Source organism: Choloepus didactylus, chromosome 1, assembly GCF_015220235.1.
Source record: "Choloepus didactylus isolate mChoDid1 chromosome 1, mChoDid1.pri, whole genome shotgun sequence".
Lineage (NCBI taxonomy): Eukaryota > Metazoa > Chordata > Mammalia > Pilosa > Megalonychidae > Choloepus > Choloepus didactylus.
In genome coordinates, this window is record NC_051307.1 from 179,269,126 (window position 1) to 179,286,203 (window position 17,078).

A 17,078-nucleotide genomic window follows, 5' to 3' on the forward strand; every position below is an offset into this window, starting at 1 on the left:
GCTGGAGAACATAGTGAAAGAAAAGAATGAGCTTAAGGCTTCAAATTCCCAGCACAAATGCCACATAAATGACATGAAAGTTTCTATATGTACCTTGCAAGAAACTCATCTCCTCTAGCCACCAAACTAAGATTCCTGAAAATCAAACCAAAAGTCTCATCCTGCAAGTCGTTGAATTACAATGCAAATTGAATTTCCAGTATTACAGGGTGTCTGTTGTTAAGATGAGGGCATTGACTGGGAAGGATTAAGATTCTGAAAACTGGAATAGGAACACATGGGTAGTTAATAAAGAAGCTGAAGACACTGAACACTTAAATTCTTCTGAGTCTTTTTTTTGCCAGTAGAAGGAACCCTTCCGTCCCCAAATGAGGAGGTTAACCCAGCTTTGCTGTATGACCACTAATGGAATCCCCTGAGGTAGTTGACTTGCAAGACACTACTATTTCTCCTCAGGACCCACTCCCCACAGCCTTTTTGTCTCTAGGACTATAACTAGACTAAAGTCTCAGCAGGCCCTGAAAGGTGAGGTAAAAAGACTAACCCATGAGGAAGTGTGCTATACTTCAAAGGAATGGCATGATTTTTCTAATTTATACAGACAGAAACCTGGGGTATATGTGTGGAAATGGATATTAAGTGTGTGGGATAATAGTGGAAGGAACATAAAGTTGGATCAGGCTACATTTATTCATATGAGCCCACTAAGCAGAGATTCCAGATTCAATGTTGTAACTTAATGGGTTAAAATGCATTTTAATAGTTTGGTTGGTTGGCTTAAACATGGACCAAAAGGTGGACTACACTAAATGAAGTTGAAATACCAGAACTGCCTGGTGACAGGTAGAAGAAGGTATTCAAAGGCTTGGGGAGATTGAAATATTAGGGAGGATTTATCATGTAAGACCTGCTCACTCACCCCAGGTGTGTCCAGAAGATACACCTTTCACCATGACCATGAGAAATAAAATTATGAGGGGTGTGTAGCACTGAAGTTCTCACTGGTCACTCTCTTCCATAGGATATTACTGTGGGAACTGCTGCCATGGAACAGGAATCCATAGATTCAAGGGGGATGATCAATCTTGGATGGACAGGAACCAAGTGACAGCACTTAATCACCAAAGACAAGGTGGGCATGGTTACCATAATGGATGGCAGAGTCAAAGCAGTAATCAGAATGGTCTGACTTGCAGGGACCTATCGCATTGACTAGTTGATCATAGGGTACCTAAAAGCAAAATAGAAGGGTAATCTACTATATTCTTAATTGACCTGTATAAATGGAAAAGTTCTAGGTCAAGTGAATGGAAGTCTAATTTGAATCACAGAAACAGTCATGACCCTTGAATAAATTAATTCCCACACTTGAAATAGTTTACAGACACAGAACACCTTGAATGGAGGGAAGGCCAAGTCCCCTTGGGGAAGGATCCTGATACACTGCCAAAAATTTATACCTATGGCCTTGTGCCAGGGTGTATGTGCAATGGAGAAAGGAAACAATCAGACTTTTCAGGTATTATTGGACACTGTCTCTGACACACACTAATTCCAGGAGAACCAAAACATTACTGTAGTCAGAACAGGGGCTTATAGAGGTCAGATAATCAATGAAATTTCAGCTCAGATCTGTTTCACAGTGGGTCCAGTGGGTCCTCAAATCCATCCTATGGTTATTTCCCAGTTCTGGAAAGCATAATTGGAATAGACATCTCAACAACTGGCAGAATCCCCACATTTGTTCACTGATCTGTGCAGTGAGGGCTATTATACTAGAAAAGGTCAAATGGAAGCCATCAGAACTGATTCTACTAAGGAAAATGTTAAACCAAAAGCAGTACTTCATTCTTGGAGGAACTGCAGAGATGAATGCCACCATCAAGGACTTACAGGATGCAGGGGTGGTGATTCCCACCGCATCCCTATTCAACTCTCCTATTTGGCCTATGCAGAAGACAGATAGATCTTGTAAGATGAAAGTGGATTACTGTGAACTTGACCAGGGGGTGACTCCAACTGCAGCTGCTGTTCCAGATGTGGTATCATTGCTTGAGCAAATTAACATATCCCCCTGGTACTTGGTACACAGTTATTAATATGGCAAATGCTTTTTCCTCAATTCCTGTTAGTAAAGATCACTAGAAATAGTTTTCTTCCAGCTGGCAAGAACAGCAATACACCTTCACTGCCATACCTCGGGGATAAATCAACTACCCAGTCTTATGTCATAATTTAGTCGGCAGGTAACTTGATCACCTTTCTCTTCCATAAGACATTATACTGTTCCATTACATGGATGGCATTATGCTGATTTGATTGTACCTAGGGAGCAAGAAGTAGCAGCTACTCCAGACTTATTTGTAAGGCATTTGAGTGTCAGAGGGTGAGAAATAAATCTAACAGAAATTCAGGGGCCTTTCACTTCAATGAAATTTCTGGGTGCCCAGTAGTGTAAAGGATAAGCTGTTGCATCTGACCCCTCCTACAACCAAAAAGAAGTACAATACCTAGTGGGCAACTTTGGATTTGGGATACAACATATTCCTCATATTGCGGTGCTATTCCAGCCCATTTACCAAGTGACCCAAAAAGCTGCTAGTTTTAAGTGGGGACTGAAACAAAAGAAGATACTGCAACAGGTCCAAGTTGTCATGCAAACTGCTCTGCCACTTGCGACCTATGATCTAACAGATTCAATGGTGTTTGAAGTGTCAGTGGCAGATGGAGATGCTCCTTGGGGCCTCTGAGAGTTCCCCATAGGAAAATCACAATGCAGATCCTTAGGATTTGGGAGCAAAGTCCTGCCATAACCTGAGGATAACTACTCTTTCTGAGAAACAGTTTTTGGTTTGCTGCTGGGCCTTAGCAGAAACTGAATGATTAACCATGGGCCAGCATGTCACCATGCAACCTGAGTTGCCCTTCATGAACTAGGTGTTGTCTGGCCCACCAAGCCATCAAGTTTTGTGCACATAGCAACACTCCATCATCAAATTCCAGCCTGAAGCTATGGCCTCTTGGGGATTCCCTACTATCAGTTGACTGAGGAAGAGAAAACTCAGGCCTGTTTTATAGGTAGTTTTGCATGATATGCAGGTACTGCCTGAAAGTAGACAGCTGATGTACCACAGCCCCTTTTCCAGGATGTCAGAGGAAGGGCAGTGGTGAAGGTACATACTCTCAATGGTCTCATGAACAAAATGGCCATGGTGACAGGGATGGAGGTCATGTGTGGGCCCTGCAACATGGACTTACAGGACTGACCTATCTACAGCCACTGCTGAGTGTTGAATCTACCAGTAGTAGGGACCAAAACTGAGTCCCTGATATGGCACCATTCCCCAAAGTGACCAGCCAGTAAACTAGGTAGCTTGTTGATTATATTTGTCCACTTCCATCATGGAAGGGGCAGTGTTTTGTTCTTACCAGAATAGACATGCACTGTCGAAACAGATTTGCCTTCCTTGCATGCAATGCTTCTGCCAAAACATCTGTGGACTTACAAAATGCCTTCTCCATCATGATGGTATCCCACATGCATTGCATCTGACCAAGGAACCCACTCCACAGCAAATCAAGTTTAGTGACTGATCCATGTTCATGGTGTTCACTAGTCTTACCATGTTCCAATCATCCTGAAGCACCTAGATTGACAGAACAGTAGAAAAGCCTTTTGACAACTCAGTTCTTCAAGCAATATTATCCAGCGGGCTGTATATACTTTAAGTCCAAATCAGCAAAATATGGTGCTATTTCTCCCATAGCCAGGATTCACAAGTCCAGAATCGAAGGATTGATATGGGAGTGGCACCACTCACTAGTACCCCTAGTGACCTAATAGAAAAACTTTTGCTCCTTGCCCTGCAATATTCTCTGCTAGTCTAGAGGTCTTGATTCCAAAGGGAAGACTGTTTCCACCAGAAAACACAACAAGTCAATTGAACTGGAATTGAGGACCGTCACCTAGTCACTTTGTGACCCTTGTGCCTGTGAATCAACAGGCAAAGGCAGAAGTTACTGTACTGGCTGGGTATTGATCCTGATTACCAAGACGAAACTGGAGGCTACTACACAACAGGGGTAAGGAAAAGAATGTTTTGAATACAAGAAATCCCTTAGGGTATCTCTTAGTGCTACCATTCCCTGTGATTAAGTAAATGCAAAATGACAACAACCCTATTCACCTAAGACTACTAATACCCCAGACTGTCCAGGAATTAAGGTTTGGGTTACCCCACCAGGCAAAGAACTACAATCAGCTGAGTTGCATGCTGGAATGGGATTATGGAATGGGTGGTGGAAGAAGGTAGTTATAAATGCCAGCTACAACCACATGACCAGTTATAGAAACAGGGACTATAAATAATTGTATTTCTTCCTTACTTTGTTATGAATATGTTTGTGCATAAATATGTAGATACAACAAATATCTTTGTTCTCTTCCCTCTCTTGTATCCTTATCATATAAATTGTATTAACTTTACATCAGAATATTTAAGTTACAGAATATCAGGAAGAGTAAGAATATCAAGAATAAGAGTGTAAAGAGGACCATGAGTTTCTATCCTCTTCTGGGGAAATTGTTAGTGCATTTTCAGGTGTACACAGGATAGTTGTATCAAGCTTGGAAGGTATTACTTTGTTACTGTTTTTATTTGGAGATTAAGAATGGTTTAAGGAGCTGTTTATGGGTACCAAAACTGTGATGGTTAATTTTACAAGCCAACTTAGCCATGTTATGGTGTCCAGTTGTTTGGTCAGACAGTGATGTTGCTATGAAGATATGTTGTACATGAGATTAGCATCTATAATTGGTTGACTTTAGTAAAGGAGATTAGCCTCGATAATATGAGTGGGCATCATCCAATCAGTTGGAAATCTTAAATGCAAAGTACTGAAGGTTCCAGGAAAAAGAAGGAATTCTGCCTCAAGACTACACCCTCCACTCCTTCCTGCCTAAGGAGTTTCCAGCCTAAGGAATTTGAACTGAAAACTTCAACACCCGTCTAATTGGAATTTCCATCCTCCAGCCTGCCCTACAGAATTTGGACTTGCCAGCCCCCACAATCACATAAACAAATTCCTTATAATAAATGTCAAACACACACACATAATTGTACTCATACATATCCTGTTGGTTCTGTTTCTCTGGAGAATCTTAAGTGACACACAGCCCTAACCCCACCCTGAGCATCTGACCTCACAAAGTCACCACCTGGATGTCTAATGAGCATCCCAAACTTAACATGTCTCGAACAGAACATTTGACTCCCACGTGTGCTATCAAATTCTCCCAAAATGTGTTCTTTCCCAAGTGTTCCTCATCTCAGTAATTGATAACAACCAGCTACTCTAAACAAAAATTCAGGGTCCATTCTTGATTCCTCTGTTTCCTTTACATTCCAGATTCAAGCCACCAGCAAAACCCTTCTCTCCACTCCCATGGCTATCACCCTACTTCAAGCTTCCATTGTGTCTTGCCACAAACACTGTCACAGCCTCCTCACTGGATGTGCCAGCTTGTATGTACTACATCCCCCAAAACACCATGTTCTTTGATGCAACCTTGTGGGGCAGATGTATTAGTGTTGATTACATTGGAATTCTTTGATTGTTTCCATAGAGATGTGACTCAATCAACTGTGAGTGAAATGTTTGATTGGATAATTTCCATGGAGGTGTTACCCCGCCCATTCAGGGTGGATGTTAATTGGATCACTGGAGTACTTTAAAAAGAGCCAGACAGGCCTAGACGCTGCTGCAGCCTAGAGAGGAACATCCTGGAAGAAAGCCATTTTGAAACCAGAACTCCCGAGCAGACACCAGCCACGTGTCTTCCCAGCTAACAGAGGTCTTCCGGACGCCATTGGCCATCTTCCAGTGAAGGTACCCCATTGTTGATGTGTTACCTTGGACACTTTATGGCCTTAAGACTGTAACTGTGTAACCAAATAAACCCCCTTTTATAAAAGCCAATCCATTTCTGATATTTTGCATTCTGCCAGCATTAGCAAACTGGAACACTGGGTCTCTCTGTTTGCACCCTTGGTCCTCTATACTCTCAAGGATTATTAGAAAACTTAAAATTAAATTGTGTCACTCTGTGGCATCTCATTGCACTAGGCTTCTCACCGTGACTTTCATCTCTCTGAGCTCCTTTCCTACCCTCTCCCTCATTCACTCCACTTCCATCATACTTTCTCCCTGGCCCATGAACATGCCAACCATGCTCTTGCCTTAGAGCCTTGACACTTGCCACTTGCTGTCCCCCTCTCATATTCTCAGGCTTGTTCCTTCACGTCATTCAGGAATCAGTTTGGAGGCCCCTCTCAGTTAGGACTCCTCTGATGAACCTCTCCAACATACACACCACACACACACTCATACTTCCCCACCACCCACACTAACCATATTACCCAGTTTTATTTTCTTTGGCCCTCATCAACATCTGAAATCCTGTTTTGCATTTATTTGTTTCCTTGCACTAGAACATAAGCCCCATATGGGCCCAGATTGTGTCCATTTTAACCACAGATAAATCCCAAGCAATGGGAACAGTGTGCGGCACATTGTAGGCACTTAACAAGTATTTATGGAATGAAGAGTGTCATAGTCTGTAAGGAGAGGCTAAAGTATTTTTATTAAATTTTGAGAAGTATTTTCTTTTTAACAATTATTTATTTTTATGATCCGGGCCTCGTTTGACTACCCACCTCCCCACGCCCCGAGTCTGGTGCTTCTCCTCAGTGCCCACAGAGCAGCCTGTGCACCCCACATTGCAAACCTATATACATGATATTACAATTGCCCAATTACCCAACAAGGGCAGAGGCTGGACCTCTCTTATTCACCAGACACATAGTAGATAAATAATACATTTTTATTAAATCAAAGAACTAATGAATGGATGAATATATAGAAGGATAATTTTTAATGAAACCTGTGTCATTACTCTCTTGGTTTAAGAAATCCTTAAACAGAAAATTGTTTTCTATTATAAATCAAATCAACTGATAGGCATTTGGGATGTTATAATAACCCCGAATGTACTTAGGAATTAGCTCATTTATTCAGTCTTTAAGGGAGAAATTAGAGTTCTATATAATATAATAGTCTCAAAAAGTGCTTCTCAAACCACCTATGGTGAAGAACTTTTTAAAATGTCCAATCTATTATGGACAGATTCTTCTGGTCTATACCCTGTTCAGCAAGTGTTCACTGATCACATGCTTGGATGTCACAGCAACATCTACTCTCAATTTGTGTACATAGCTCTTGTGAACCAGTAATGGACCCAACTGCAGGCCACGCCATATAGCACTGGTCTATATCACTGAAATACTCCTTTCAAATAAAATTGTTTTCATGGCAACCCCAGATGATTCTGATATGCACCAAAGATTGAGAATCACTGCCTTAAATACAGAGCCCAGAGAAGACTAACCCAGTAATTGTCAATTCCAGGACAACCAGGAGAGGGTGAGAGAGAGCCTGGGAGGGGAGAACTGTGTCCAAATGGTTGGGGCTGAATGAAGACTTGTCATTTAATTTCAAGCAGTCTAACTTCTCTCGGGGGTTCCATATAGTTTCATTTCAGAAAAGAGTTCCACTCCAAAAATTAAAAATAGAAAACTATTCATTTTCTACCGCATTCATTTTATAGATGAGATAGGGCCAAAGAGCTTACTACAAGTGCTAGGCAAACACTTACACCCACATGGATTTTCCGTTGGTTCTAAGTGGGAAAACTAAAATTTAGTTTCTTTTTTTTTTAAAGAGTGGGCAGAGAAGTGAAAGATTGTATATAAAAACCAAACACAGAATATAATGAAGAGGGCGGGGCAAGATGGCGGACTGGTGAGCTGTATGTTTTAGTTACTCCTCCAGGAAAGTAGGTAGAAAGCCAGGAACTGCGTGGACTGGACACCACAGAGCAATCTGACTTTGGGCATACTTCATACAACACTCATGAAAATGTGGAACTGCTGAGATCAGCGAAATCTGTAAGTCTTTGCGGCCAGGGGACCCGCGCCCCTCCCTGCCAGGCTCAGTCCAGGGGGAGGAGGGGCTGTTAGCTCCGGGAAGGAGAAGGGAGAACTGCAGTGGCAGCCCTTATCGGAAACTCATTCTACTGATCCAAACTCCAACCATAGATAGACTGAGACCAGACACCAGAGAATCTGAGAGCAGCCAGCCCAGCAGAGAGGAGACAGGCATAGAAAAAAAACAACACGAAAAACTCCAAAATAAAAGCGGAGGATTTTTGGAGTTCTGGTGAACATAGAAAGGGGAAGGGCCCTGAGGCGCATATGCAAATCCCGAAGAAAAGCTGATCTCTCTGCCCTGTGGACCTTTCCTTAATGGCCCTGGTTGCTTTGTCTCTTAGCATTTCAATAACCCATTAGATCTTTGAGGAGGGCCCGTTTTTGTTTTTGTTTTTGTTTTTTTTTAATCCTTTTTTCTTTTTCTAAAACAATTACTCTAAGAAGCCCAATACAGAAAGCTTCAAAGACTTGCTATTTGGGCACGTCAAGTCAAGAGCAGAACTAGGAGAGCTCTGAGACAAAACGCAATAATCCAGTGGCTGAGAAAATTCACTAAACACGACAACTTCCCAAGAAAAGGGGGGTGTCCGCTCACAGCCATCATCCTGGTGGACAGGAAACACTCCTGCCCATCGCCAGCCCCATAGCCCAGAACTGCCCCAGACAACCCAGTGTGACGGAAGTGCTTCAAATAACAGGCACACACCACAAAACTGGGCGTGGACATTAGCCTTCCCTGCAACCTCAGCTGATTGTCCCAGAGTTGGGAAGCTAGAGTAGTGTGAATTAACAAAGCCCCATTCAGCCATCATTTCAGCAGACTGGGAGCCTCCCTACACAGCCCAGCAGCCCAGAACTGCCCTGGGGGGACGGCACTCACCTGTGACATAGCACAGTCATCCCTCAACAGAGGACCCGGGGTGCACGGCCTGGAAGAGGGGCCCACTTGCAAGTCTCAGGAGCCATACGCCAATACCAAGGACTTGTGGGTCAGTGGCAGAGACAAACTGTGGCAGGACTGAACTGAAGGATTAGACTATTGCAGCAGCTTTAAAACTCTAGGATCACCAGGGAGATTTGATTGTTAGAGCCACCCCCCCCTCCCTGACTGCCCAGAAACACGCCCCATATACAGGGCAGGCAACACCAACTACACACGCAAGCTTGGTACACCAATTGGACCCCACAAGACTCACTCCCCCACTCACCAAAAAGGCTAAGCAGGGGAGAACTGGCTTGTGGAGAACAGGTGGCTCGTGGACACCACCTGCTGGTTAGTTAGAGAAAGTGTACTCCACGAAGCTGTAGATCTGATAAATTAGAGATAAGGACTTCAATTGGTCTACAAATCCTAAAAGAACCCTATCAAGTTCAGCAAATGCCACGAGGCCAAAAACAACAGAAAATTATAAAGCATATGAAAAAAACAGACGATATGGATAACCCAAGCCCAAGCACCCAAACCAAAAGACCAGAAGAGACACAGCACCTAGAGCAGCTACTCAAAGAACTAAAGATGAACAATGAGACCATAGTACGGGATACAAAGGAAATCAAGAAGACCCTAGAAGAGCATAGAGAAGACATTGCAAGACTAAATAAAAAAAATGGATGATCTTATGGAAATTAAAGAAACTGTTGACCAAATTAAAAAGATTCTGGACACTCATAGTACAAGACTAGAAGAAGTGGAACAACGAATCAGTGACCTGGAAGATGACAGAATGGAAAATGAAAGCATAAAAGAACGAATGGGGAAAAAAATTGAAAAAATCGAAATGGACCTCAGGGATATGATAGATAATATGAAACGTCCAAATATAAGACTCATTGGTGTCCCAGAAGGGGAAGAAAAGGGTAAAGGTCTAGGAAGAGTATTCAAAGAAATTGTTGGGGAAAACTTCCCAAATCTTCTAAAAACCAAATACATGTTACTTTAAGAACAGAAACTTTCAGTACCTTTGCTTTGTAAACCTCAGTCCTGGGACACAAATACCTATCTCAGATGGGAGAACACAGATCTTTGCAAACCTAATGGGATAGCCAAATGTGTTTTGGTGTTTCCAGCCGTAGTCAAGTACAAGCATTTTTGACTCACTGATGAATCGTTTAATCCATTAAAAAAAAAAAAAAAAAAAACTTTCAAAAGCAATTCCTATCTTCCTATTGTCATTTGAAATCTGGGTATTATTGCTAAAGAAGTCCACAGAGACACACACCTCATTTTGCTCATGATCTCTTGGTAATTGCAGTGTAAACACATATGACTAAGAAAGAAATCCTTGGTATGGTAAAAATTACTTAATTGACTGTAATTAATCTAAATTGTGTACTCTGAATCTACTAACTAAATAATATGGTATTTCTCCACCAGAAAACTTTTTTTAATTCCACAGTTGCCTTAGCTACACAAAAGCTCCTTACAATGGTCTCATTTTCAGTAAATACAAAACAAACACATTTGAACCATTATGGCAAAAAAAAAAAAAAACATTTAAATGCCACAAATACCTTTTTTTTTTTCTACTAATCAAATAGGGTGCATCTTTGTAAGGATTCCATTCCACTTTATTCACTAATGGTCAAAGGAACAGAACTTATAAAGTAATAACAGTAAAAAAGTTTAGCATGACTAAAGTTAATTACCACTTTGTATCAGGTTTTATTATTCTGAAAAAACACTAAAATAAATTGCTATGAACCCTATCACAAAAGGAATTTAGAACTTCCTTGTACTGATTAGGAGTTTCATTCCTTTTGAAGAATTTCAGTTATCCTTCCATTTTAAATGCAAGTTACATACAGTTCTGTCTGTGCTCAAATAGACAGATTAAACAATTTAGAGAACTTTCAGTCTCATAACTAAGTGGCAAGGCAAGATGAAAAACTATTTTTCCAATTCTTTTATTCTATTTTTTTCTTAAAATTCCTCTGATAATATTTCTTTGAAAAAAAGTTGTTAAAATAAGATTTTCTAATTCACATAGAACAGCCAGAAATAAGAAAAACATGTTAGAATTCATAGGTTAAATGTTAATTTATTAATTTTGATAATTGTACCAGGGTATTGCAAGATGTTAACGTTAGGGAAAGTAGAGTGAAAGGTATGTGGGAACTCTCTGTATTACTTCTGCAACTTTTACGTAAGTCTAAAATTATTTCAAAATAAACACAAATGCATTGGTCAGTTGAGAAGTTTATTTACTTAAAGTGCTTTGAGGACAGACATAGGGGATTGGTGGTTTGATGGGTTGAGCCCTCTACCACGGAATTTGCCCTTGGGAAGACTGTTGTTGCAAAGGAGAGGCTAGGCCTCCCTATAATTGTGCCTAAGAGCCTCCTCCTGAATGCCTCTTTGTTGCTCAGATGTGGCCCTCTCTCTCTAGCTAAGCCGACTTGAAAGGTGAAATCACTGCCCTCACCACTATGTGGGATCAGACACCCAGGGGAGTGAATCTCCCTGGCAATGTGGAATATGACTCCCAGGGAGGAATGTAGACCCGGCATCGTGGGATGGAGAACATCTTCTTGACCAAAAGGGGGATGTTAAAGGAAATGAAATAAGCTTCAGTGGCAGAGAGATTCCAAAAGGAGCCGAGAGGTCACTCTGGTGGGCACGCTTATGCACAATTTAGACAACCCTTTTTAGGTTCTAATGAATTGGAGTAGCTGGTGGTGGATACCTGAAACTATCAAACTACAACCCAGAACCCATGAATCTTGAAGACAATTGTATAAAAATGTGGCTTATGAGGGGGGACAGTGGGATTGGGGGTGCCCATAGGGATCACACTCCCGTTTGTCTAGTTTGTGGATGGATGAGTGGAAAGGTGGGGGAAGGAAACAAACAAACAGACAAGGGCGCCCAGTGTTCTTTTTTACTTTAGTTGCTCCTTTTCACTTTAATTATTATTCTGGTTATTTTTGTGTGTGTGGTAATGAGGGTGTCGGGGATTGATTTTGGTAATGAATGTACAACTACATAATGGTACTGTGAACAATCAAATGTACGATTTGTTTTGTATGACTGGGTGGTATGTGAATATATCTCAATAAAATGAATAATTAAAAAAAAGAACACATAAGTTATGGAGGGTAAACTTAATGTTATCGGAATGCTCGGGAACAACTATGGTTTGTCAATTTGGGGGGAGTATGGTAGGTAGGAACAAATTGGCAGCAATGTAGTTATTTTAGGTTAATTGTTTTTCTTATTCCTTTATTTGGTTATAGTTTGTTATCTTGGGATAGGGTAGGAACATGTTGGAAGCAATGTAGTAATTTTAGGTTATTTGTTTTTTCTTATTCCTTTGTCTTGGTTTTGTTTGAAATGTTTTTTATTGTTTGTTTTTAAATTTTTTTATGACCTTAAAAAAAACAATGAATGAGTGTTAAAAAAAAGTAAATGAACATGGGGGAGGAGGGGAATGGAATGGTTTGGATGTTCTTTTTTATTTTAATTTTAATTTTATTTTTTGGAGTAACAAAAATGTTCAAAGATCGATTGTGATGGATGCACAGCTGTATGATGATACTATGCACAACTGATTGTACACTTTGGAGGATTGTATGTTATGTAATATGTCTCAATAAAATTGCATTAAAAATTAAAAAAAATAAAAAACTAAAAAAAAAAAAAAAAGAAGAATGAGGCAAAAGTTATGCTATGCCAGTTAACCAAAATTAAAAAAAAAAAAAAAAGAAGTGCTTTGAGGAGAGAGAAAAGGTTTCCTTTTTACGAAGAATAATTGTACTTAATCTTACAGATAAATGGTGACTTGGTCTTTTCAGATTAGTTGCATTTTAGATATGTCAAGTTAAATTAATCAAATTATTGGAAAATAAAAGATACATGTGCAAATTTTAAAAGTAAAGTGAGCCAAAAGTTGAGGAAATCCTGTAAGAAACATGACTTGTTAATGTCTATTACGGATGAAAAAGGGAATTTGGTTCCCTTGTCTAAACTGTGTGCTTGATTTTATCCCTTATATTGCATTGTCATTGTCCTTCAGTAGGAAATTCATGTGGGGTTAGCAGAATAGAGACAGCTATCCAGGAAGAAACCTTAGAGAACATGTAGTATCAGGGGCTAACCTTCCAGACCAGGAGCAGAATGTAAATGAATGAGGGAAGGTGCAGAAGTTGAAATCCAAAATTACATGGAAAACAAAAATCCCACAAAGGACAAGCAAAACAGATCTATGGGTCCCAGTTTAAGCTCCCTTCATTTAACAGATGAGGAAACTGAGGCCCAGAGAGGAAAAATGTGTACCTTAAGTAGTAGAAAGAGAACAGAACCCAGTTCAACCTCAGCATTTAAAGCATAATTGAAAACTCTGGGGCAAGCCTGAAAGGGAGAGCTTGTTAACATAGGCCCTTACCCAAGGGCAATGGTACCTGGGGGTACTTATAAACATCCATTCATTCATCCTGGCTCACTCATGTGAAATAGGTAGGTGGTATATTTTAATAGCATCATACCGGTGAGAAACAAAGTTGCAGTTGATACAGAATCTACATTCTCAGGAATGTGTTGCCTGCTAAGGGCAAGTATTACCACCTACTCAGTCGGTAGACTTGAGATCTTTGAGCAACTAATTTATATGTTAAAGCAATTTTTTATTTTAGATTTAAACAAGCACTTGGGGATTAAACGAATAAGAAACTCTAATGGTATTCAGATCCTTTTTCATTCATTCCTCCAGTATTTGCTGACCACCTGCTTTTATGTTAAACACTCCTTTTAAGGGATAGTTTTCTTTTTCCTCAACTCTCAGGTTGGTCTGAGAGTGCTATTCCAAAATTAACTAGAATAAGTGGCTACAGATACCACTATAACCTCTTTCTTATCATGCTTTATTCCCATTGAAACTCATATATCTACCAAAAAAGGAAAATGCCTGCAGACATGAATGCAGATTCTGCTGACTTCCCAAACTGCCATTTCATAATATTTGTGAAATGTCTGTGTTCATGCCCTGCGTCACTGCTAACCCAAGTCTACTCATGACTCAGTATAATGTGTTTGTATTAAAACAAATTAACCTGAAACCCATATATTTATAAAAGTAATGATATTGATGAGTCAAAAAAGGTCCATATGATGCAAAATAATTTGTATAAACATTAAATGAAAAAAAAAAATCTGAAGTAGTACATCAAATTTCTCTTTACTCATTGATCCCAAACATAATAAGTTCAAGTTCTATTCCCTATTTTTGCATGTGAGAGAAAAGTAGCAAAAAATGATATTCATTTATTCCATCAAATATTTATTGAGCACCTAATACACTTCAGGCACTGAGGACACAGTACTGAATAAGGCACAGTCAGGAATGTCTTCAAAAAGAAAACAAAACAAAAAGTGAGCAGAGAGCCAGCCCAAATCCCTGCATCTTCTACAGGTAAAGAGATCACTGGGTAGATAATATTATATTCCTAACAACTAAAGGCACTGTAAGAACTAGAATGTCTTCCTGAGCCATAAAATAAAACTAAATTTCCTCTCATAACATTTCAAGTACATTTGATTACTTTGTTACGCTCTGTACGTAAGACACTACTGGGCACTGTAGAAGGACCTATCCACAATTCAGTTTTGGTAGGAGGGGGGTTAAAATCAGAGACATATAGGTTAAACCATACAAAACTGCTGATATTGGGGTTTTAAAAAAATGACAATTTCATATGGTTCAACCTGATATAATGGATTCAACAAGAACACTAGAAATGTCAAAAATCAGAAGAAATTAATTTCCAAATGAGATTACAAATAGAATGAATTCAGGGGAGAGGAAGAGCACCGTGGGCCAGAGAGCTATGGAAAGGCTTCCATGAACCAGAGAGTTGAAGAAGGTCCAGAAGGCTGGGTAGGGTGGGTGAATCACATTCCAGGGAAGCCAACAAAGGGATGGTTCCAAGATCCTGAAAGTGGTCTTGGGAGACAGTGAGCAGTTGAGCTGGAGCTGAGGAATCTGGAGAGAGGTGGATATTGGGTAACAAATGGGTGGCAGCCCCCAAGGCTGCAGCCTGGGTAAGGAATGCCTTACAGCTCTGTACTTTATCTCAAAAGCAACAGCATTCTTTAAAATGTAAGAAATCCACATGTGGAACGTTCAGGCCATTAATTTTGACTGAGTCTTCTGGGGTAAAGAGGAATTCAGTTGAACTATTTTAGAGCAGTCACAGAACTCAAAAGAACTGCATTAAGTAGCAGGAAAACAAGGAACTACTTACCTTAGAAAAAGAAAATGACAGAATAGTCTCAAAGTAGAGCGCTTCATGGACCTTAGAAAAATGGTACCTTTCTCTCTTTCATCCCCATATCCATTTGGTCACTAAATCCTGACTATTTCTCCACTAGATATGGTTCCTATCTGTTTACTTCTCTCCACCGTCATGACAAACACCCTAGTCTAAGCTTCCAAAGCTGCTTGGTTTCCACTGTCACTCATCTGAACTACTATAATGTCTTCCTACATGGTCTCCCAATTTCCAATTTCCCCCTTCCTCCAAAAACAACAAAAATCTGTTCTCCACATGGCAACAAGAGTGCTCTTTTTATGATACAAATCTGATACTGTCATTCCCCTGCTTAAATGTATTTATCAGTTCCCCATTTCTTTTAAGATAAAAACAAGCTTATCAATGCCTAAAAAGTGTTGTATGGGATGGATGCCCCTGACTCCATAAATGCTGCCACTTACTCCATGACTCTGACCTCCCCTCTTCTTTCTTCCCCAGAGCTTCTGCTCCTAGACACCTCAGGGCCTTTGCTCGTAGAACCAAGGCTGGATGGGTATGGAAAGGCCTGGAAGGCCTATCCTTCAGACTCAATTCAAGAATCAGTTCTTTGAGGAAAATTTCACTGACCTCCTTGATAGCGTTGTAGCACTGCCAGCACTGACATGTAGTTTTTGATGAAGGGGCAGATTCAGGCATTAATTCAACAAATATGTATGTTTGCCTCTTTAGTTTACTATAAACTAGTCAAGGACAGGGACAATGGCTTGCTTTGCTCAGTTTTGAATTTCCAGAAAGTAGCACAGTATTCCTAGTTTACAACACAACAGGTAATCAATGATTGTTGAATGAATGAATAAATGAATGAACAAATCCCAAGGAAAACACAATTCAGAAGCTCCAAGTATAACTGAAGGATCATTATTTCGATATGGAGAGTACAGATCATGAATAAAATACCAGCAAATGTTAAGTTTTTCCAAGCTGACCAGTATCCAGTGATTATAGAAAGTTGATTTGACAAAATCTCTTCATAAGAACATGGAAACCACAAAGTAAATAATATATTACATTCATGTTAATTATGGAATACCTCAAGCATACATGTACTGGACAATAAAACTTTCCTAAAGATGGATATTCACATTTATGTCAAATGGAGCATACACACACATATTATGTGAATGTCTACAGATTTGGGAATGTGTATTCCTCTGGTTATACCAATGGGATGTACTAGAAAGAAGCAATGTTGGTGGAAGAAGCCTGGTCTCAACTTACCAGCTGAGTAACCACAGGAAAGTCTCTGAACCTCTCTGAGTATTAGTTTATTCATTTACCAAAGAACAGAAATAGCAATCTTACTATGACAAGGAGGTAATCGGGACTAAATAAAATCAAACCCCTTCAAAACTATCAATGGCTACAGAAATGTAAGTTATTGTTATTATGATAGCTATTTGTGGATATTACCATTAGAAATATTATTACTTCAATTTGCAGAGACTCATGTTTATTTAAAATCATTTCTCTATATCTCCTGATTTTGAATCATTGATGAGAAATACTAGACAAAAATGAAAAAACATGTTGCCAACATCACAACTAATCTCCATCTTAATTTAAAAAAAAAGATATTATTTAGGGCTTTTTATTATAAGCACTTTGGTGTATTCACTTAATCCTCAAAACAACCCTATGAGGTGGGTAGTGTTGTATCTTCAATTTATAGATGACAAAACTAAAAAGTTAAGTAACTTAGGAAGGTCTTAAAACTAGTAATAATAA

At 39.8% G+C, this 17,078-nt stretch overlaps 1 protein-coding gene across 10 annotated transcripts in view; it reads right to left on the minus strand.

The window, feature by feature from the left end:
• The window catches only part of NEK10 (NIMA related kinase 10), a 296,604-nt gene that overhangs the window by 275,979 nt on the left and 3,547 nt on the right, over positions 1–17,078 (minus strand). The window contains exon 1 of one of the 10 annotated variants that reach the window (XM_037846044.1): positions 3,430–3,568. The exons of the other annotated variants lie outside the window; for them this stretch is intronic. The gene's annotated coding sequence lies outside the window, so the exon portion shown is untranslated. Of the gene's footprint in view, positions 1–3,429; positions 3,569–17,078 lie in introns of those variants that run through there. 10 annotated transcript variants of the gene reach the window in all.